At 43.0% G+C, this 24,554-nt stretch overlaps 1 protein-coding gene across 1 annotated transcript in view; it reads right to left on the bottom strand.

Moving 5' to 3' along the window:
• LOC124297638 (somatostatin receptor type 2-like) overlaps window positions 1–22,310 on the bottom strand; it is a 29,455-nt gene extending 7,145 nt beyond the window's left edge. The window contains exon 1 of the mRNA XM_046748875.1: window positions 22,037–22,310. The gene's annotated coding sequence lies outside the window, so the exon portion shown is untranslated. The remainder of the gene's footprint in view (window positions 1–22,036) is intronic.
• Window positions 22,311–24,554: the final 2,244 nt, after the last annotated feature.

The raw sequence follows: 24,554 nt of genomic DNA, 5'->3' as shown, positions 1-24,554 counted from the left end.
CGGATAAAAGGAAAATAATAAGATTTACTGTGAGAATAAAGGAGTTGATGACGAAAAAGGTAGAGTATGCGAAATTCGGTTGGACGCGCGAGATATAAATTTCGCGAATAACACGTGTCAAATTAAACTCACAATTTGTTTATATTTATACTTGAATTTCATTCGTACGGCGCTACAGGGTGCGCGGCTATTACCAAGAATTAATATCATCCCGGGCATTGGACTGTATTTTTTACGTTTCTGTTGTATATGTACGTGGATCTGCACAATTTATTACAACCCTGGTTTACCCCCGCACCTAACCAGCTACATTTATTGCCCCTAATTTATCCTGCAATTTTCCATACAAAAGAAAATTATTATTCTTTCTCCGTGCTGTGCTTCTGATAAAATTTGCCAAAAATTAAAGCAAGAATATGACCGTTTCCCTCGATTGGAGCTCGATTAATTCGCTGCAAGATTATCGATGGCGAGCGATTGTTCAAGGAATTCGGAAAAGCGTGGATTTAATTAGCGAAAGTAGCCGCCTCCGCGATCCCAGCTCCTGGAACTCAATTCACTCGGGGCAAGCCTTCTCCCAACGATATCCATAGATATACTCGCACCGTGCCTTTCGAGGCTTCACCGATTCATCACGTAAATGTATATTCGTAATAAACGAGAATCATATTTTCCTCTCTTTGTACCGGCACGGTTTGCTTCTGTAAACGAAAGATGACTGCCGATGAAATGGAAAAAAACAAACATTTCGAAACGACGTTGGGCCAGAATTAGCAGGGTTAAGTATCACGCGGCAGCTGATCGCACTCGGAGAGTGAAAAAACTGCTTTATATCCAACTCCGTGCAGCCACAACTCGATTAACGCCTGACCCTGACCGCCTCGGAACTGTTTCCAATTTTTCAATATCATCTCAATCCCGCCTTTTGAATGTAATTCTCACATTTTTCCCCGCAAGCTTCGTCCGAACGCCGGGGCAATGGACGACAAAAATATGCGCTATCGGCGAATTAGTGAAAAGTCAGTGGAGTTGGCCTCGATTCGTGCGTTTGTAATAATTACGGCGACGTTTCGCCTGTCGGAAAATACGCTTCTCGATAATCCAGCGATTCGCCCGATTCCCGGCTGATTGTTTGTTTTTAGTGCTTTTGGCAGGGGGAGCCATGCGCACCTGGTCGTTATTGTAAAACTCGTAACGCAGTCAGGATGAGCGAACGAGACTCGAGTTGACTCGAGTGCTCTTGAGTTGTACGGGCAAATGGGCCAACACAGAGCCTTATCTAAATCAATTAAAACATGTTTGTCACATCGCGCGTTAAATATTGATGGAACGCAGTCACACGCGCTGTGACCGTGCGTCGCTTCGCGATAACGCGACTTTTCAAATAAAAATCAACAAGCTACGAGAGGATGGTTGTGGAAGAAGTGGAGCAACGGAGGGACGAAACGATGATAAAAAAAAAAAAAGAAAAAAAAAAAGAAAAATAAAAAAAGAATAAAGAAAATGACAGAGTAATCGATTTCACAGGTGAAAAAGAGGAACGTCGAAAAAAATTCGTGACCGAGAAAAATATATCCCACTTTTTCCTCCATTCGCGAAAAGTAATGTTCTTTTTATGGCTGAAACGTTTCCGCTGTCACTTTCTGCACGCGCGCATACATCCAGATTTTTCGTAGAATATGGGGATCGATTTTGGGTGCCATTGACGATCGTCTCGCGCAGAATACAAATATGTAAATCTAATTTAATTTATGGTGCTCGTAAAAAAGGGATTATATGCGCCCCTGTAATATACACCTGAGCCTTGTGTAAAATATCGCAAATAAAAAAAAATAAATAAATAAAAAAAAAAAAAAAAAAAAACGAAGAAAAGAAAAAGATTTTACAACTTTCCTCTCTCATGTTTTTTCCATTTTTCTTCCCCCTCTTATTCACCCATCTAAACTGGGTACTCTCTTATCTTTTTCTATGACATTGCGCTTCCTTGCCTTTCTTTTCACCACCATGCACCGCTCCCTTTTTTCGCGCTCGAATTTAAACCGTTATTAAAAAGAGGGGAGAAATATACATATGCACATATACAGGGACAAAAAAAATTATTTAAAAATAAACCACTGTTTCGCCGTGTTGCGATTCTTCTTTTTCGGTTCTGTCATTTCGTTGCGTACGTAACAACTATACGTGTACGCGAGCTATTACACTTACTTTATCGAATTTTACGCGGAGTGTCTTTTTTTCTTCTTTTTCGTTCGATTTTCTGGGTCTTTCTTACATTACTTTTTCAAATACGACGAAATTTCTATCGTCCTCTTTTACGGGACGTCCGCGTCAACGGTTTTAATTAATTGACGATACTGCCGCCGGAGCGTCTGTCGTTTACCGATTTATGCAGGTAATTAAAACGAACCGTTCCTTTGTGTTACCGGAGTCGCGAGAGGTGCAGGCATTCCTGAAAGTGACGGAATGATCGATTCTTTGCCAATGTCAGTAAATTGTTTCACCATTCGACGACGTGCGCGTGTGATGGTGGATGCGTGTGACGGACGAACGTGTGCGCCCAGTTTACAATGCGGAGGATATGGGGCGTATTCTTACGTGAGCCGATGAGGTATAATGTCAGAGAGAGAGAGAGAGAGAGAGAGAGAGAGAGAGAGAGAGAGAGAGAGAGAGAGCGAGCGGCGGGTCTCTGGATGTGGGACACGCGGGCATTCGAAATTAATTATTATATTGTTGTGTACGCAGGCTCACCCCGGAGCCCCCGGGGTTTCTAACGAAAATTCGGGGCTTGGCTCGTCCGAATCTGCCAACGTGGAGGTTACACGCGTCGTTTGCCTGCACGATCTAGGTAACGTACAACCCACGAGAGGAACAAAGCTTTTGACACGCAGCCACAGCGCGTCGCTTCCAAAGGAGAAAAATAAATTCACTCGCGCGATGGTGAAAAAATCCGAGGAAAATCACGAAGAGGCGGGGAATCGGATCAATGGGGTGCGAATGACGCGCGGCGGCGACGGCGGTGGAAGAGGAGGAGGACCGAGGCGATGTGTAAGGTGTAACGAGGAGAGCACTTGACCTAAAACTATCGGAAATCAGTTTTCGCCCATCGCTTAGTAAAGTGAAACCAATTGTAAAACTCAAGGCAATTGGCTGAGCTGTGATACTAAACTGAAACGAGCGTATATAAGACCGTTCGAGCTTGCAGACACGCGTTACGACTTTCTCGTCGAAGAGAGAGAGATAGGGAAGAAGAGAGAAGGAGAGAACTCTACCTTCAACCATTCGCATTCAGGCATATAAATGTAATGAAAATTTTCACCGACTATCTATGGATAAACACGAGCTGTGCATTATCTAATTACTACCCACACACGCATGCCGGATAGTCGGTGATACTTTCAAAGCTTTGCGCGAAATTACGCAGAATCCGATGGAAGTTTTCTCCACGAGGATATGAATGTTTCAAGGTAATTAACAAATTCAATTAAATAATTGCTCTGAAATCGGAAAAGAATTCAATTGAATTATACCTACTCGCTTGCGTGTACAATAATTGAAGAAATGAAACCTATTTTTCAATCATTACGAAATGATTTTACCGTATCGAATCACACTTCACAGTCCCAAACAGACTCATTGGGATTGTTGTAGTAATACTTGTCGCAAAACTGAAGCAAAGCTTTTTAGTTTCGTATGAAAAATGATTCCGGTAACACCGAGTGAATTTAGTGTAACTCGTACGGTAACGATAAGAATTCAAAATTTATCCCTAATGTAAACAAGCTACTTGCGATGTTCGAATTAGAAAAAGTTGAAAGAAAGCAAGGAAAAGCAACAAATGTCAAAACATTGACAAAGTGCGAGAGCCCCGAGTTTTTTCTGAATACGCGACGCGTCGCTTTGGTGAAAATTTCGCGGACAGGCGGGCTATCTGCGAAGCCCAGAAATGTCGGGACGAGTATGCTTCGCTCGATTGACGCGAATGCCTGGCTCTCTGCCCACCTAAATTCGGTGCACCAATAATATCAAATGCATTGAATTGAACCCGGTGACCCCGGCGAGTCTCTGGCAGGTGACGATGATCAGCACGTGGCAACGTGTGTGGATCGTGTCGAGGGGCGCAGTAGTAGCGTCGAGTTTTCGTCAGACACGCGGCTTACCCGCCGGACAGAAATCCCGGATGAAATTCTTCCCTGAATTCCGAGGTGACGTGGATATATACTCGCGTTTCGCGAATTTATCAAAACCGATTTCCGACCCCGAGTCGCGACAACTGTCCAATCCGATTGGATCCCCGCTGACTCCGACGCTCGGTGGATATTCGAATTTAAAAATAAACATTCTGCCCGTATACGCGTATTTCGTAAAATTTATTCCCACCTCTCACGGCTACTTTCACACCGTAAGAATCGAACAGATTCTCTATACTTTCTAAATCCTTGATAGTAATTTTGTCTCAATTTTGGAACGAGTTGTTTGATCTCAAATATTATCTTTACCGAGTATGTCACGGAAGTTGTTCCTTGTACAGAATGGTTAAATTAATATCAGTGAATGAAAGTTCGTTCAAAGATGAAATGCCTTTATTTAACTCTGCGGATTGTTTTTCGGGCAGAGATCCCGTCCGAGAAAAATAAAAAAAAGATTAATAAAACAGCGGAGGTAATAAAATTCTCAGCAATTCGCCTGTATCAGCGAATGAATTTTATTTGACTCGAATACATTTTTCATCTCAACGAAATACACGCGTCGAAGTTACAAGTTTTTTCTACATTTTGCAGAAAGTAATCTCGGCATTGTTTGTAGGTTGATCTTGCCGGGTACGCGGATAAAGTTCGTCGAATGTGTCGGAGACTCTCAGGTTATTATTATACAACCGCCTACCTCGTATAAATTCTATTGTCACGTTATTGCGTTTATCTTGGGAATCAATATACAGCTCTCGCGGTTCTTCGGTAAATGGGAAAACATTTCGTTGACATCTTGACCCAACTTTCCCAGCTCCGAGATTCTTTGGCACTCGAAGTAAATTTCATCTCAAATCAGCTACTAAACAGCGATAAATGGGATTCCTGACGACGTCGTAATGACGACGATCGGTTTTATTCGGCGAATGTCATCCGAGTCACAGACAGTCGGACAGGAACTGTGTATTTCTGCGATTGACAAGTTCAATTATACACCGAATCCTGTTGAAAATAAGCTCGATCGGATATTAAAGTTGGCCTAGAATAACGCAACTCTGGGAATGGATCGTCGAGTCGGAGGTGCTTGACGTTCCATTAATTATCTTCAATTTTTACAGCTCTTATCGTAACGTGTTTCAGAGGCTCGCTAATTGCCAGCAACGCGAGACACTTGACGTTATTTCGCGAGTAAACTGAGAAAAAAAATACAAATAAGCGCAAATCGAACGGCGTTAAACATCAGCGTTCTATTTTTAAGCCCCCTTTTGCACCGGGAGAAGGAAACATCGAAGCATAGCTTCGACTGTTCTCCCTAATCTCTGAAACTTCTGCTTTTACTCCACGTTTCTTCACGCTTCTTCGCAGCCTCCCCCCCCCCCCCACCCTGCAGCTGATATTTATGTGTCATGCCCACCGTTTTTCTGCGGGGTTAATATATTTCACCGCGTGCGCAGGGCCTGCACAACAAAGAGGGAAGTTCGCGAAAACGATCGGGCCACAAAACAACTCGGATTCACGGAGGCAGAAAATGATTAAATGGATCGCTCGTGGTGTGCGCGTTTCTTTCATCGTGTACGTAAAACGAATGTACAGTATATGTATAGGATTTATAGACACTCCCCACATTTTCGAAGATGTATTATTTCATGCCAAGAAGAGAAATATAACGCTTGGCATTAAATTTTTGGACGTAAATTAGAAAAGAATTTCTTACGCGGTGAAAAGAATCGTCCAACTTCCGTCCGCTTCTTACAAACATCCATCACAGTTTGAATTTTTAAGCATAACTTAGAAAAAAAAAAAAAAAACGATCCACCCTCTTAGTTCAGAAGGAGCATATTTTTTAGAAGCACGAATAATTCTCCATCCCCACAAAAACGATTTTGACGACAAGATTTTGAGGAAACATCGCGTGTCGGTAACTTTTTAAACCATCGCCAATTGATCCACGTTTTTAAAATTACCACCTGATATAAACTTTGCAAAGACGTTGATAATTTCCACACGAGTTAATTTTAGTATTGATTTGAAATTTTCATACACTTTCGGACTGTTTTCTGGACAGGATTCCAAGCCAATTCAACATCGATTTTCAATATTCAGAACCCCGTGAGAAGGTTTTAAAAATATCTGCACCTTTCGTCTTTTGACAAGCTTTCGCCAACCGGGAGAACGTTTGATATCATTATCCGCCGTGCAGGCCAGATTTCCGAATCCAAGAAAGCGAGAAAGATTTTGTTCCATCTACCCGCAATCAATTGTTCCAGGTAGCGAAAGTTTGAAACGATACAGATAAATCTGAAACGACGGCGACGCGACGGTTGGAGTGCAGAATGTTGGGAAACCTAAAAGTTGCCGGGAATGTCTAGGAAAAGTTATCCACTTTGGTCAGCCACTAAATTCCTGTAATTGAGCCATTAGAATGACGTACTTCCGTCAATTCGCAATTAGCGAAGGAGTCGTCCAACCACCCGTCGTCGTCCCTTCGTATGTTTTTCGAAGGATGCGCACACGGGCGTTCGACAATCGTCATTACGCATCGGCTAATCGCCATCGTGCGACTAGATCGTGCTTATGCAATCGCGAGAGGACGGAACGGACGAATGTTTACGCGTTTACTCAACAACTTGACGACGACGCGCTTTACGCCTTTTCAACGATCCACTTTCCCTCCCTTCGCTCTCTTCCGTCCTCTTGCGGCACTCAACAGGAAGACATTAAGCTCACGACTGTACGAAATAACTCTTGAAAGTTTTTTTTATTTTTTTCTCTGCACTTCAGCACGTGTGTTTCCGTATGTAAGTGTAAGTGTTTACCATGCCACGGCGATTCGGTGAAATATTTGCACCAAGCGTTTCATCCTTTGCAAATCCAGAAATGGAGGGTCTGTTTTCTGGGTCCTCATTCTCAACCCACTAAACACGGAGAACGTGACAATTCAGTCACGTTATGTAATTATTTACGGCGGAAGCCCGAATTCTTCGACCGAAGAGCAGAGGCAGTAACGCTGGTAAAGGTTCAGGCTTCGGGGAATCTATTTTTAATTTCTTAAAATCAACGAATTGTCGTTTCTCAGCTCCAGGGTACCCAAATGTTTGCTTAAAATACCAAGTCGATTCTCGAGTGTATCAATTCGAGTATCGGTATCTCCGACTCTTGGGAAAAGAATTCGCGAGTATTTAGATTTCAGTATCTGACTTGTTGGGAAAACTGTACGTGAATCGAGGGTGAAATTTCAACAGGTTTAAGTGTCAAATGATGGGAACACTTGGCAAATATTTACTGACTCCTGTAGCAGGTGCTTACGCCTTGCGTTTCCACTTTGGACGGAAGAAGTGAGGGGGAAAGGCTCGAGATCAACGGATTTATAACCAGTTCGCGAACCTCCGCAGCTGCATCCGGCTCAAGATATCCGCGGAACGTGATCAGAAACAGATGAAAGACGTACAGCCAGTGCGACCACGGTTCTTGAGTACGACAGTTGTTTCAGAAGCTGAAGAATCATTTTCCTCGTCTTCCAGTCTATGAAATTCCACTCGCAGCATGAATGAAATGAGATATCGCAGTTGTTTCGTGAAATTTATTGTCTCTGACCGGAGCAAAGCTGGACTTTTGCCGAATTCGAGTGTCCTCGACGATAAGAGAAGTTTTTTTTAATTTGAAAAATATCTTGCCTTCCTTAGGCATAATTGTGACTTAACAAAAATAGGTACAACTGTTGCAACTTCTTTAACGAATCATACGTGAGAGAGGAACTTGTGATACTTTGATAAGGTTCCATCTTCTTGTCTCATCGACAATACAGACGTTGAACTAAGCAGCGTGAAAAAAAAAAGTGGGCAGAAATTTTTCACCGTATAAAAGTAAAACTCTCCGAGAGAAAGCTTGCACTCGAATGACTTTTTCACAAGGCTGTATAAAAAACCCAATTAAAATTTCAATTACCTTTTGTAAGGCTGAAAGTTGGCGTATTGAAAAAAGCGAGGGTTTTCCGGATCGGGTTCGACGTGAGTGACTTTTGGGGAGGCGTCTGGTTCTGAAGAGTTTTCAACAGGAATTCTCGGGCGAAAGGTGCGGACCAAGGCTTAAGTATATTCACTTACAGAAATGTGAGGCGACCGAGTGACTTCCGGCGAAGGATAAATACCCCGACATTGTGAATCTCGGCCCGAGGCGTCGCTTCCGACCGGTCAAAGGGCCTAGGATTTGATTAAGAAATAGCCGCTGCACCTAACTCTACGGCCCTACAACACCGACCGGACTTCCGGTCCGCAGGCGGCCAGGTACGCAGTCGTGATCCCGGGAAGAAATTCGCCCGGGGCACGGTAGTGAAACTTTGTCGAGGGCCTTTGTCAATAATACTTCAAAGTCCGGAAACACGCCCGTCGGACACTAGGACGGAACTGCCGCTGCAGGACGACTTATCGTCGGGCAGAGAGCCGCGATTCTAGGAATCCTCGTTGAGAAGGGTGAGCCGCCCTTCGACTAGGCCAGAGCAGACTAGACTAGACTAGACAGGACTCGAACATCTACCGGGTGTATAGCGGGGTTAATAAATTCGCAAAACAAATACGAATTACGTAGAACCAGGGGTTGAAAAGTCAGGCTGAAATTCATATTTTATGACGAATACTTTTCTCCGTCGGTTACGGTATTGGAGGAAAAAGAAGAAGAATTGTAATAGAGAAAGTTCAGTTGTTGGTAACTTGCATGAAAAAAAAAAAACAGAGAAAAAACTCGCGTCATTATTCGTCTACAGTTTTTTGTTCATCCCAAAACCGGTCTCATGAAGAAAGTTGAAGGGAATTTATCTCTTGACTGTGTAAAATCGTCATGCGTATACACGCATTATCGTTGAGCGGGTATCGGAAAAACAAAAAAAAAAAAAAAAAAATAAAAATGCAAAGCATTACGCGATGATATTCAAAATATTATAATTAATAATAAAATCGATATGTTTCATCAGAAATTCGTGTTTTAAAATAACGTTATTCCACGTATACAAAGTGGATATTATTTCGAATGAAATTCAGTTCGAAATACCTTACAGTCACAGCTTTCGAAGCTTTTTTTCGTACCGAATTTCTTTTTCCCTCCGGTTTTTGCTTGCTCTACGTTTCAACACTTTCTCATTCATACGAATCAACAGCGCGTCCATTTCGCACGTACGTACGTCATTCACGGAGTGACGGAGGCGTCCATTCGTCCGAACGGCAATCGGTAATCAGAGAGACCAAGAGGGCTCGACGGGGTAAAAAGGGTTGGGGCGTACCCGTATAGTTATACCGATATTACTCGGAGCTGTGTGCTTACGGTGCCGCGATGATGCTCGGCCTGTGGCTGGGCTGAAACACCCCAGAGCACACCTCGGTTTAGGTTTAATACTGCAGAACCGGGCAGGCACTAACCCACGCAATATCAGCCAAGACGATACAGGTTACAGGTATAAACTATTATATTGCGCCACTATCACCCCCCCTTTCCTCATTTTCCCCGTCTTTGCGCAGCCACAATATGTCCCTCTTCTGCCCTTTCGTCATTTTCATTTCGCTTATTCTTGTTTATTTCACAGTCCGTGATCTTTTTTTTCCCATGCTTCCGTGCCCGTATTATTGTTAGTTGAAAAAGAGGACAGGTTTTTGGACTTATGGAACAACAGAGATCCGTATTCGGGAAATTTTCACTGAGAATATGGATTTTCGGAATCTCGCACCGTAAGGTATACGTATATATTAATAAACATATAATCGTCCGAGTTGTGCACAAGTTGAAAAAATAGAGCAGAGTCGATATATTTCTATTTAAACAATTTTTACGGCAAGAGGACGAGGATCTTCGCGATTATTCGTACACTGAGAGAAATTTTTAGTTACGTTTACCTGTCGGTCCTTAACTTTTTTCAGTTTTTACCACAATCGAAAAATACAGTTCTAGGTAGAAAATGAAAATTAATTTTGTAGCTGTTACCGGAAAGTCTAGTATCCGTTACTAATCCTTCTCATTATCATCACTGTTACTATATTTTCTTGTAACCGTTGCGAAAATTTAACGCTTGTGCAACAATAAATTGACGTCAAAGCGTTGTTTAACTAAAAAAGTAGAGACAAACTGACAAACTCACAAACTGACTTTGCGTTGCGATTACCAAAAAACGATCTACAATAGCGTAAATGGTCAGGCGTACCTCGTTTTTCGTAATTCCAACAATATTCAAACAGTTTTTTTAACGATACCTGTTTCACTGAATTCTGCTAGTTACTGTAAAAAATTAATTATGCTCAGTGTATCGAATTCGATGTGAAATTATTCCCGCACGTTCAACTGCGAACATGGACCACGATCAGGGATGTACGAACCTCGACTCGTCTTGGACAAGGACGCAATAAGAGTAATAATAAAATCCGTTTGTCACGTAGATCATATTATAACCCGAGTGTTGAGAAAAATGAAATACACGAATTAACCAGTTTAATTTCTACCAGATTTACGAGCTGTTTTTTTGCCTCCCGCGGTAATGCCGTCGGGGTTTCTTGTATATTGTATAATTATGCATGCATAAAATACGAGGGGTCGTGATCATTGCTGTCGTTGAGACGACGGGTTTAATTCCTCCGTGGCGTAATCGATCCGGGAATAAGCTCGTGATTATACATTGTACAATTACTGCACGTAAAAAACGTGTGAAGACAAACGGCAATTTGTTTCCAGGTGTTCGTAGTTTTTACCACAATATGAATGAGAGCGAGAGAAAACAAGAGAAAAATTTCTTCTTGTAGAACATAAAACTCGTTATTTTTATTTATTTTTTTTTTTTATTTTGTTGTAAAGCATATTTCGAGTGCCGCAAGGTCCCGGCGGGATTCCGAATTAAGCAGGAAAAGACCGAAATAAAATCTCTACGTGCTGAATGCGGTGAGGAGTAATAAAGAGGCTTGCTGGCTCGAGTGTGACACAAGTTTGTATTAAATTAGAGTGAGATCAAAAGATCTCGTCTGAAATGCTCTATTTCAAGATTCACAGTAGCGTTTTCACTCCGCGGCTTGAATCACTCTGTTTCATGACTTAAGAGTGTATTATGTATATACGTGTACAATATACATCGTGTCTGCATTAAAACCGCGGAGAAATAACCGAGGCTTGACTGTAAGTCTTAAATTTCACTTCTCGTGCTGTGCAAATCTCGCTAATCAAAAATTACGACACAGATTAGGGAAGACAAATTGCAAATGGAGGTTGTATCTTTGCATACATTGCACGAATCGCACTGATTACTCAAAGAAAACCGCGACAACATTTCCAAGTTTAATAATATCGTTTTTCGTTTCCACATACACGATGACGAAATAAAGCGACGACGATTATATTCTTCTAACCTTAGACGGGAGCTGCACAGTCAATCTTCCGATATTTTATAATACTCCTCACGCAAAATTTGCTCGATTACCTGCAGGCTAATCGATTATTAATAATGTTAGTATAAAAGTTTAGGAAACAGCGACACGCGATGTTTATAAGAATTCTCATCGCGGCGTCCGAGTTTTAACGATACCGATGAGACGATGGGAAATTGCGGTGCAAAGTGGAGTTTCATAATTCGATCTTAGTTCCTAATTTTATTATCGCCACCGACTTTCAGCGAGTCGACGTTTTCCTTCGTCCCCCTCCCGCTTTTCCTATTCCCCGCCGGCTGCAGCCTCTTAGTTTTCACGCCAAGCCTTGCGGACGATTAACCGAGATGTCTGAGGGAAAATTTCTTCAATTCCGTTTAACGATACACGCCCACGATCGTCGTAATGGTTTTTATTCATTTTTATACAAACATTTTCGTTCCTTTTTTCGCGAACACTTTTCCCGCAACATGATGTATTGGTATAAAAAGTAATTATACGCAGAACATTAACGATCAGCCACGTCAGATTCGTCAGGAATTATATTACCCATGAATCCGTGTGTGCGGTGTTAAATGTAATACCGAAAATGTTCTACAGAAGTCCACACGATTTTGGTGTTGATTTTAAGACCGCTCGGTGTCAAGAATCGAACGATTCACACCGATTATGCTTAAATTTTACACTAATAGTTGCGGACTTCTATTGACACCGTGAATTTTCCGACAGTGTAATTATACGTGTTTCGCATATCAGCGAAGCGGTGACTTCTTCTTGAATCAAGCGAGGCTATTATAATCAGGTAAAAAAATACCCCGCGACCGTATATTTATTCGGGAATTATTCCTAGCCTCTCGAGCGAGGTGAGAAAAAAAAGTCTCGACGTAAGATCAGCAGCCGCGAAGCTGCAGCTGGACGGGAAAAACGGAAGACGTTGGAAAACTAGCTGGATAAACGACGAAGCCTATCTAAAGAGGCGTATTATGTGCAGTGTATGGTATACGTACTACGTAGGTGTGTATGTACATGTATATATATATATATATATATATATATGCTTGAAGGAGAATCGAAGCGTCTCGAAAAGTCAAATATCCGTAGAAACGCGTAAATCTTTATTGAGTCGAGGGAAATCCGCGAGAGCGAATGCCACATGGGTTTATATAAAGTACCCATCCGCTATGTTCATAGTAAAGTCATTCCGCAATGTCGTTTCTTTCGCATCGAGAGGCAGCCTTTTTGCTCCTCCCAAGCTCCTCCTTCATTCTTTACCGTTTTTCCTCCGCTTTCGTTTTTTCCATACCCGGTTCGCTGTATATTATACGACGTAACGATTGAAATCAAGTGGGTGCAGGAATGACGTACCTTGTACAAAATAAAGAAGAAAAGCAGACGATGTAAGTATGCGGCGATTGGTGATCGGAATATCGGGAATTTCGCGAGAAATTTTTCTTCAATTAACGAGGGACACGCGTTTCCCTGAGTGACCTTGTAAATTTCAGCCAAGGACCCGATTCCTTGGACAGGGAGTAACATTTTTCACCTGAATCTCATCGTCACGATTTTGCGCCTTGAGAGAGGACACGAAATTTTTTCCATATCTTTCGATTTTTTAGAAAAATTAACAATCCAATGTCAATCCTGTATCGGTTGGATTAATTCTACCGACCGAAATAATCGTTTACTTGCTAATTAATCGAAGGAATTTTAACCCCGGGTGATGAAATTTGATATTTCTTTCATTACAGGACGTGAACGCATTTTGCCATTGATATTTTTCATCCGTTTTTGCTTTCATCCAAAAATACGAATAGGAACGTGCACTTGTGCATATTTTCGTTCAGATAAATGTACGAATGGCTCTTCACGTACTACGCAGTCAATTTCAAATTCCCTCTCAAGCGAGAAATATCTATGAAAAATACACGCGCGTTTCTTCGTCGACTCTCCTCTCGATCCTTCAACGTTTTTTTCGAGTCGGGCGTCAACCTTTGAGAATTTTAAACGCGAGCTTCGGACGGCAAGACGAATTTCTACACACTCGAGGCGGCAACCGGAGGCAGATCGAAGATGGATGCTAATATATTATTATTGGGATTGAGAAAAGTGTTCGGAAATGTATTACGTTCAAAAACATATACATGCAAGCCAGGAAAGTGATGAATAACGTAAAACTGTGACTGGGGAAAAAAGCGTGAGCGCAAAAAGCGGAAGATACGAGGAGAACAATAAAATTTCAAAACCGCGTGTTACGGATAATAATGCGTAAATAGAAAATTGGTAGAGGAATTTTCTCCTCTTTATAAAAAAAAAAAAAAAAAAAACTCGTTCATCTCTGGCGCTGTATAAATGTTATCACCGTATGACGTCGATAGTGTAACAATGATGTCTGCCGTGCGTGTATCCGGTGAATCAACACGGGTGCCAATAAATATGATCAGACATCGTATTGTAAACAATTATACATTATATGTACCGTGTATCGGTGGGGCGATCAATTTAGCAAGTTTCACTGATCGTGAGTTATTATCCCGGGGCGATAAATTCAGATCCCTTGACTCCAGAGGTTTCAAATAATTCGCTGATTAATAGGTATAAGAAAAATCGAGAGCTACGTAGAAAAATGAGATTTACACTTTTTACCGCTGAACTCGAGCTGCTATACACAATTTATACAGCAATAATTATATCCGTTCGCAGTAGTAGGTAGAAAGGCGAGATAATTGTTCGGATCAAAGGGAGAAAGGGAATAAAAACTAGAAAAACCCGAATCGTTATTATGTTCTCGTAAAGAGTGGCTAATTGGAACTGACATGAAACGATGTATAAGTACCTCAATTTTTCGATCTAATTTCCGTTAACGCAATCCCGTGATGCATGTATATACATTTATCAATTTACGAAGCTTAATCCTTTGAAACAAAATTTTTAAGTATTCTTATCACCTATTTTACATTCATTTTTTGTACATTTACAGAACTTTTCAACATACTTGTGTGCGGGTTTTTGCTATTTCCGATAGTATACTAATAGATTTTCAATACTCGAAAGCGATAGTTGCGATATGATGTAAATTAATATTGTTAGAAACAAATTGATTGAAATAAATCGTGAAAATTGAAGTAATAATTCATTTCCGAGAAAGTTACCCTCTCTACACGTGTACATGTTTCACATAAATTATAAGTTTTTGGGATCGTCGATTACGAATTTGAAATCAGATTTTGAAAATTTAGTACGGCGAATCCAATCAGCGACTCCGAAAACAACTGCATTGAATTTTCTAACCATATTCGATGAAATTTGAAATTTTCGTTCAACATATCGGATCTAATGCCTTGAATTTTTGAAATTTGATTTGAAACGTGTAATCAGCGACCCGGAAAACCATTGCAGAGAGTTTTTCGATCAGATTTGATCAAATTTCAAATTTTCACCGTCTTGAATTTTTGAAACCTGATTTCAGACTTGTAGTAATTTGAAAAGCTTACGTCACGTATATCCAACTTGTTCCGTAATTTCTGGCCATGAGATGTAGGTACACATATACGTATACATAGATTCCGCGAGTTCTGGTCACAGTATGCCGCAATCCTGAACGCGGTTGATCCGGTTCCAGTAGCGCGTCTAAATTAACCCTGAACAGCATCTAAGCATTGCGGTTTCGTAATACGTACAGGATTAACCGCAATCACGCTAAGCGAGTGCTCGTACGATCTGAAGGGTGAATATCGTGGTTCTGAAAGTGGCACGTGGAAGCGGGGCAAACTGTCTCGCCGATGAAAAGAGGGACCGAATCAGCGACAAGCGAAGCAAAGCTGCATCGAAGATCTCTCCGAACAGAGGCGCGAATCCTGCTTCGGCTCTGCGTTTTCCTCGGCCTGACTTTCCGAATAATGAAATAAATCGAAGGAAGTAATCCGAAGGCGGCTCGTGACGGCGACGAAAAAATCGCCACGTCACGAAATCACAGCAGGTGCCTCTGTTCCGGATTGAATATCCCGGTCGCCTTACCCCAATTTATTAAAGCTCGTTTTCGGGCTGCAACCCCGTCTGCCTGCCGACGCGAGGCGACGCGACGTAGGTAAGACCGGAAGTTTCGCTCACGTACGGGGAACGGTTACGATCGCCGATACACGTAGTTATATATACGCGATCCAGCGAGCTGGGACGACGCACGGCTCGATCCGGACTATTATAACCCATAAGGTTATATCCCGGAACGATATACACCGGGCATGGGGATGCATGCCAATACTCGGAGCGACGCGACGCCGTCGTCCCGACGTCGAGGAAGCCGACGAGGCCTCGCGTTATACCCGCCGAGTTGCTCTTTCGTCGCAGATACGGATCAAAATCGCCCCACGCGAACGCCCCGATTGTCATTCAGGGGACGAGACACGTCCGGAAGTCGTATCCGTGGTCAATATTGTTATGGAAAACAAATTCTCTGTTTCAAATTCTGAATATATTTCACCGATATTTATTTACGAGCTTAAGCGCAAATTCGTATACCTCCCGAGTTCCGGATCGCGTGGATTTTCATCTATCTTAAACTCCTGGTCTGTTCATTTTACGATTTCTATAAAGTATTTGGGAACGAATCTATTCAATTGTCACGAAAAATCGCGATTCCTTTGTACCAAGGCTTGGTTTTCAACTTCCGATCGGCAAAGATTTCTCTTCGAGAAGTCTTTTCGAAAGATTACGGATATTCTATAATTGCTGTTTAGGCACAGGCGATTGTTGAGATTAACGGAGGGAATCAGAGAATCCAGAGAATAGATATCGCCTAAAACAAAGAAAGAAATACCGATAATATCAATGGTTGATTGCACACGGATCAAACTATTTTTAACATCAAAGCTGACTGCCGTTTTAACGGTCCGTTAAATATTTCACCGATAGCCGTGGTCGTTGGGCATTATGTGCCGCATAATAACGTACGTCAATCGCCTATCGTTTGTGTGTACAAAAGATGTAACGGTTGAGTGCAGCTGGTCAAAGCGCGAGCTCGTCGTGATTGGAAAAAAGGAAACCTGCAGTTGAAAAGCTGGTTCGAAAAACGGTGAGAAAAAAAAAAAAAATTGACAAATATTATTAGCAAACGTGGTTGCAAATACGCCACGATTAGCGAAATGCAATTCTGCGCTGTAAGCTGCACACGATTTTCCGAAGCCCTTTACGGATAAATCGAGTGAATTGTCTGATGAATTGAGAGTTGAAAGAGAAAAAAAACACGGTTTCAAAGATTTACAGCTACGTCATTAATCGCGCCGATGATAGTTGATACGAACGAAATGCTGCTTACGTGTGATAAAGATAGGTGGTACCCTGTACTATGTGATGAATATAAATCTGATCATGTTCGAATAACACGAGCTAAGATATCAACAACTTTGAGGAAATTTTGTATAATTAGAACGTTCCAAATCGACGAACCCTGGTGTTTCTTATTCGATTATAATGCTTCTGAATTCATTTTGTTCGCCGTAAAGATCTCAAGATTGAATATTAGAATCGGATCAAGAACTTCAGAGTTTCGTGATGCTGAACGTTCTAATTTCATACTTCTTAATAATTCGCGTTATTAGAATTTGCTCGGATTTATTTCTATCGTCCGGTAAGAATGTTGTTTCACAGTACCAAATAACGTTTCTGGAGTTTTACAAAACGATTTGTTCTGTTTTTCTATATTTTCATTCAGATAGTCGGGCCGGTTCGTCCTTAAACACGCGGCGAGTGATAGTCCTGGATCAGAATAAGACAGGGCAGAAAGTATCGATCGCGAAGATGAACTAATACCGAAGTGGTATGAAAAGCTGGATTATTTTTCTCCCGGCATCGCGGCTAACCGTGAAGTTTCATAGCCGACGTGAGCCGTTTGTTTTCGCGTGATGCTTGCCTATTAGCTATTCATTTCGCTCTCCGCCCACGTAGGACTCTATTCTAGTTCCATAAGCCGTCTCCTTTATTACGAGGAGGTATATCGATTTGATCAGCTCCCAGTTCGGCTGACACGTAGGACGTCCTTCAGCTCCTACTTGACGAGTCCTGCAGGCTACGCGTTCGCTGTTCCCGCGAAACGACGTCGGATACTTTGACGGATGGGGATGAAAAGGGAGAAACAAATACCGAAAGATGCTCGTTTTCCCAAATTCTTGCAACCGATCTTGGCTAGAATGGAGTACAGATTGCGAGACTGGCTGAGACTTGAAAAGAGTTTGCGTTCCTCGGGGACGAATGTTACGGTAAATGGCACAGCTTGAACGGATACGAAAATTTCGCGTGAATCGAAAGTGACGAAGTTGACGACTGGCTCCGTGAAAACTATGCTCGCAATTCGACCCAGCAAAATTCTGACGAAAACGAATAAAAGAACGACGAAGAGTGCTTTCGTGCCGAAGAAGAAGTTCGCAATTTTTATCAAAGCGACGTTCTTCCAAGATGAAAAATATATGTGAGGCGTTCGTTTAAGATCCCGGGGGAGATGAATGGTTCCTTTATGAGCGAGAAGCAGCAGTTGGCAAAGAAATTGAGAGAGTTAAACGAAACGTGATTATTAGACGCATCGCAAAGGACAGAGACCTGCACATCGAAGCTCAGACATCACTAATTGTCTTGTTAGCGAAAAGGCGGACGGACGCGACGTGGAAACGAATTCCGGTTTACACAGGGGCGGAAGGTGCGGACTAAACGCCGAGTGAAATTGGCCAAAGTCAAACTACTTACCGCGAGGAAAATGAGAAACGTCACGGTTTGGCAAACGCGTAAAAGGGAGGGAAATTAGTCGCGGGACGAAGGCGGCGTTACGTAAGGGAGGAAAATCGAATAATAAAACCTTTCAAACCCTAAAAACGCGATACGGATAAACGATAATTGTACATCGTTGTTATTGCGTAACGTTGGTACTACGTATTAAATTGAATAACCTTTACCCGTTATATACTTGTATTCTTATTCTTACGTTCGTTTCATCCTCGGTTTCTTTTTTCTCCTCTTATTTTTTTTTTTTCGATTTCTTTTACGGAAACGTCGGTACGTCGAGACCAGAACGACATCGACTATCGAACACGAGCCTCTTTTTCCTGCGACGAAAATCGCGTGGGTTAGAGACCTCGTTAGGAATAAAATCCCGCGTCTCTGCGTTTCTATCCCTTTGCTCTTTGCACGTGCGTCACGCGAATGGCGGCCCCCGCGGGTGGAGCGAAATTTTTGAATATTTCGTTACCGCGATACGCGAGTGTAAAGTGAAGGATCCATTTTGTATCGGAGAGCTCGCGAGGATGGGGCAGGAATTTTATAGGACCTATCGAGCATTTGCAAGAAGCTACGAAGCGTATTATTCTCGGTATCTTCTTCGCGGCTGGTTCGCGTGAATTCTCAAAACGTAATACAGGTTTTCCAATTTTCACTCCAAAGTTGGTCAGTTTTCATAGATATGTATGTATAGCCATACGCTTCGCAGGTTTTCACCCAAGAAAACTATCAAAGTTTAAGGTCAGTCAGAGAAATAAGGACTGGGACGTTGAATTTAATTACACGGGATTCAAAGAATCGTTAATTGGATATCTCCAGGGCGTAACGTATGAGAGTTAAAGCTAAGATCAACACAACGGATCCAAAAGGAAGGAAGAGGAGATGAAAGAAACGAAGGAATCTTGAGGCGCGAGAAGTTGCTCCATTTTGTTACAAATACTCGACTCGAATCAACTCGCTCGCCAATCAAGCCTGATACAAATTTATTTCCCCCAATGAATCCCAAATCGATTTCATTTAATCCCCTGATCGAAGGGACCAATACGATAAATATTCTATTCATCTGCAGCTGCCCATCCACCGATTTCTGTAATATAATTGCATACACGTACGAAATTTCTTTTCCCTCATTATTTTCCTCGTTCAGTCTGTCAAATTATTCTCAATCGAATCGTACGATTGGAATGTAATTTCACGAAATGAAACATATTTACTCGCTTTGCTTTATACAGCGACTGTGCGCGGTCCAGAAAATAGTCAATTTGTACCGAACGTTTCGCTGCAGTATCCAGATGACCGTATATAAAACGCAAAGCTGTCCAAAATACGCTGCATCAAATTGGATCAATCACAAATTGAAGCGGCTAAACGAGTTGAACAGGTTAACCAATACGCGGGTGGGTGAAAATTTGAATACGTAACAATATGAATCACCGCTTGTTTCCGTACAGCGTAATTTCGTTATTCAACAACGTTAATTAATCACCGCGAATCGCAAAAGAGTTGGAAAGAAAAAAGAAAAAAATGTAAGCAAAAAATGAAACGAAAGCTATCGGCAATATTTCTCTGGAGTGTTCAACGATCATCGGGAAACCGAATGAGAGGAAAAAACTGGGTATAAATCATCCTCTCCCAGGGTGGCTGTGTTTTAATCTCGCCTATCGAGTTCAGTCTCGCGACACATCGACGCCCGCTGTCTGGAACAAAGGGAAAAGTTGCGCTTGCACTTGAACGCGTAACGATGCCGAACGTTGTGCGAAACGCGCAACATGTCATATTTGTTTTACGGTAAAACCCACGGTGCATGTAACGCGGAGTGTTGAAAGGCGTTAATGGGAAGGACGCAATTTGCACCCCTAGAAGAATGTAAAGGAAAATCGCGGCCGGCTCTAAGGGTGTAATCACACGTCTGCGGCTCGCACGGGGCGGCGTGGCCAGCGTCGCATGGCACACGGCGTACCTGTTCGAGACGGAGGGGATGACGAGACGGGGGCGCGAAGTGTAACCATGGGTATGCAGGTCATGGCGCATGTCAAAGCGGCGAGGGTGCGGCAGCTGCCGTGGCCGACGAGAACAGGGCGGGGATCCGGCTCGAAGCTCGCGAGGTTCGTTCGTCCTTTCCTTCGTTCCTTCGTTCGCCGACATTCAATCAAACGGAATCGCATCAATAAAATCTCGCCGGGCGTTGGAGAGCAACGCGACAGAGAGAGAGAGAGAGAGAGAGAGAGAGAGAGAGGAAGAAGAAGAGCCGCGACGGGGAAAAATAAACCCCGGGACAAAAAACCGAAGGATGATCGGATCATTCGCCGTTGTGGTGAGACTGGGGAGATGCAGGGGCGGAGGGGGCGGGGAGGGGGGAGAAATCGGCGTCGACGTCTTAAAGTTTATCTCATTTGCAAAGTGCCGGGAGTCGCTTGGCCTGACCCCAAAGCCAGAACGTGCTCTGAATCATATTAGCGGGGCAAACAGCTGTTCCCGAGCCGGCGGACCGTCCCCCTTTCGCCACCCCCGGCTCGTCCTTTTCCTTTCATCCCCGAAAGCCGCGACGCCGCTCCAGGTGGCAACCGATTCGCCCTTAAATCCCGTGATTCCTCGTCAAGGGTTGATCAGCCCCCGGCCTCGTTCGCCACCCCCCCCCCCCCCCCCCCCCCCCCTCTCATCGCCCTCCCATCGCCCCAAAATTGCCTCGGACTACGAGAAGCGGAAGGGATCGTCGCCGGTCGTTTATGTCCTGTGAATAATTAGCGAGATCGTTAAGACGTCGCACGTGCAAGTTTTCTCTCGGACAATCGCTACGTCGACTCTTGGCGACGACGGCCTCTGTTTCTGCACGACGGGAAGCCGAGAGCCAACGGCAATCAATCACCCTGCCATTTGACAGCTAAAAAGCAACCGACCCCCCTCTTTATATTATAAGATCATGCAAATTTATTCTTGCTATGAAATATGTTTGAATTCATATATATATATATATACAGAGAGGGAGAGAGAGAGAGAGAGAGAGAGACGGTCCCCTATTATGAAGAGAGATTGCGTACACTGCGCGGTTTATACGATGTAGCGTACACACACGATTTTATGTACAGTGTACCTTGTACCGAGAAGATGCGGAAATGAAAGCAAACTGTATATTTCCGGTCGAATTCTCTTTCTACCAACTCACGTAATCCGGCCAGATCGCGTTACGGGTTATATCGTCAAAAAGGGATAATGAAACTCGGTCGACCATCGCGCACTGAATACACGATGATACACGCACATACGCACACATGTGCGTACATTTATACATATATATATATATATATATATATGTACGTACATACATATTATAGACGCATATATATCAACGTAGGTAACGTGTTGGTTTTTTTTTTTTTTTATTATTCTTTTTGTTTCTCAACGCAACCGGCAAGGGTGGCTTGTAACAGAATTCGAGGAAACGCGGCTGATTATACCGAAGGTAGAGTTACGGTGCCGTCGGTAAGCGTGAGTATTAAGGGTTGAATTTCGCACGACACATCGAACGAGCGACGAAGAAATTGAGATCGCATTGAGACTGAATAAAAATGCATGGTTGACTTGGGTGAGAAATGAAAAAAGCGTTGATAACGAGTTAGGAATACACCTTGCAAACGATGACGGATAATACCGTGGAACGGTACTACAAAAGCGTGTTGTTTGAATGAACAAAATAATTGTCGTTACCTGTTAACAATGACATCCAGTGGATCCTCCGTCGGCGGTAAAAACATAACAAACGTCGAACGTCGTTCGTTGCGAAGGATATAACGTAACGTGACTCGAGAGTGTTGGATGCGGTAACGGAGATATGACGTTAAGGGCGCCGTCGACGCGACGTTACGGCAAAACGGCGGCCTCCAAGACCCGAGACAACGCAACGGGGCAAGGCAAGGCAAGGCAAGACAAGGCAAGGCAAGGCGAGAGGAGATATTATACGTGCGCCGGCACCGTACACCGTGCTGGGATGCGGGAGTTACTGGGCGTCTGTGAGCGTCACGACGCCACATATTTGCAACGGGGCGTCGCGACGCATGCGCAGATTGAAAACTGAGCAGTAGAGACGGCCTGCCAGCATCTGCATTGAATAATCCGAATCTCTATGACAATTACGCCTCGGCGTATAGGCGGTAGAAGTGGAGGAGGAGGAGGTGGAGGAGGAGGAGGGGTTGGGGGGGGGGGGGAGGAGGTTTTCGGTATATTTATACGCGATCCCGTGTCGTGCCGGTAAGGAACCCCCCCACCCCCCCCATGTGATTATTCTACATCGCGAACCCCCGACTTTGGTATTCGAGTTCAAAAAGCCGGTGTTCAACCCCCGTTTACACCTAATTTTAGTCCAAATCAATATATTCACCTCTTGACTTTCGCGGGTTCTACCTTACTCCCTCCCCGCCTAGTCCTTCATCCAAGTTACGCGAATCTAACGTGTATACGAATATAATACGCTGTACCGTGCAAAAAAGATACTTTGGCGTTTCGCGGCTCTCCTGCTCGGTTTGCCACCTCGTGGCTAATAACGCTCTGCTCTGTGGGTACTATAGTACTCCTACTGTTACTACCGCTGCCTTTACCACTACCACTATCGCTGCTGACACTACCACTATTTATCTACTAGCCTGATGTATATTTGTATATACGGGAATGAGAACAAGTATCCATTCTCGAGTGAAAAAGAAAAATGATACGGTACATGGAAATAAAAAGCGTAGTATTGATTATCGAAAACGCAGAAGCAAATGTAATTCTCATACCGTTATTTGAAACCGGCGGGAGGGGGATGATAGAATCGAACGAGTCGGTTGGGGGTCAGATAGTAGAATGGCCACGTAGGATTTCAAAATACAGAAGGGCTTGAAGTTATATTGCAGAAAATTCGAAATGTAGAGGGGTCAGAATAAGGGAAGTCGAGGTATAGAATCGTCAGAAGTTTTCCCATGTTCTACATCTCTGTATTCTGAGTTTTCTGTACGATGTACGAGTTTGTGCGTTTTGATATTCTACGATGAATTATATCCTTGAGTTTTTAAAATTCGCTACTGCGGCCATTCTACTTTTTCATTCGAACTAGACAGCGGAGGAACGAATCGATGAAAAAGTAGAATTCGCATTACGTGATTTTTGGAAGCAGACGAAACGGAATCGCGATTTTCGTCAAGTTTTCCAACTCGATTGAGCCGGTTTTTTCCCGATCGGAAGATAAGACGACCAGTTTCCGGCCCTCACAACGGATGTAAGTAAGCAAGACTCGTGTCGGCGGATCCTGGCACGACATTCGGATGTTTCCTTTCCTGCGATATTACAGTACAACGGATATATACTTGCAGTTTTTTGCTCACCTTGCGCTTCATCACGACGATGCAAAAACAACGGGGAAAGAAATCCATGCGAGTATGTGATTTTAAAAACATTTCATTTCTGATATTTATTTATTTCTCCGCTGCACGGCGTTTGAAAATGGTTTGAATGGGTTTTACCGAGTTTCGCGTACCTTCAGGATCCTTAATTTTGATGGGTCGGTGTACATGTACATTACACCTGCATATTTATAAGTAACGAGTCACCGAATTAGATTTTCAACTTTTCTCGTTGGGATGGGTCCCTTTCGGCCGCGTCTCTTCGACCCTAATGGGGACAGGAAAAAGAAATTTCTGTCGGTAAATATTGTTACTCTGTAATGACGAGAGTGGAAAAGCATGCCTCACAATTTTTCAACGCTTTCATAAAGTATGATTTATGTATATCGGAATCTCCGCGAGGACTGCGGACTCTTATAGTCAGAACTCGTGCTTTTCATTACCTGCAGATGGAAACGGAGGCGAAAACAAGGCTAAATCGATTTACACCCTTGTTTTTCGAAAATTGCGAAAAAAAAAAAATTCTCTTTACACCGTCGACTTTGTACGTGCGGCATGAAATATGGGAAATTTCACCGTGTAAAATCTTAGGGGTTAAACACGCGCGGTGATACATTACGAAAAAGGGAGAGAACCCCCAACTCTTTCCTTATTCAAAGTTCAGAACGCCTTTGGTACGCTGAGAACTTTGGTCCGTTGCACCGATGCAAGTCATACGTAAATCAAAATTCATCCCTTTTCCACATTGCTCGTAGTGAATTCAGTTATTCAACGACGAACACTTAACATATACCGTTAAGGTCGAATTTGGGCTTCCAGAAAAGTAATACCATACATATATTATATAT

Source organism: Neodiprion virginianus, chromosome 2 (assembly GCF_021901495.1).
Source record: "Neodiprion virginianus isolate iyNeoVirg1 chromosome 2, iyNeoVirg1.1, whole genome shotgun sequence".
Classification (NCBI taxonomy): Eukaryota; Metazoa; Arthropoda; class Insecta; order Hymenoptera; family Diprionidae; genus Neodiprion; species Neodiprion virginianus.
The sequence above is the reverse complement of the archived record's forward strand: the minus strand, read 5'-3'. Positions and strand labels throughout refer to the sequence as shown.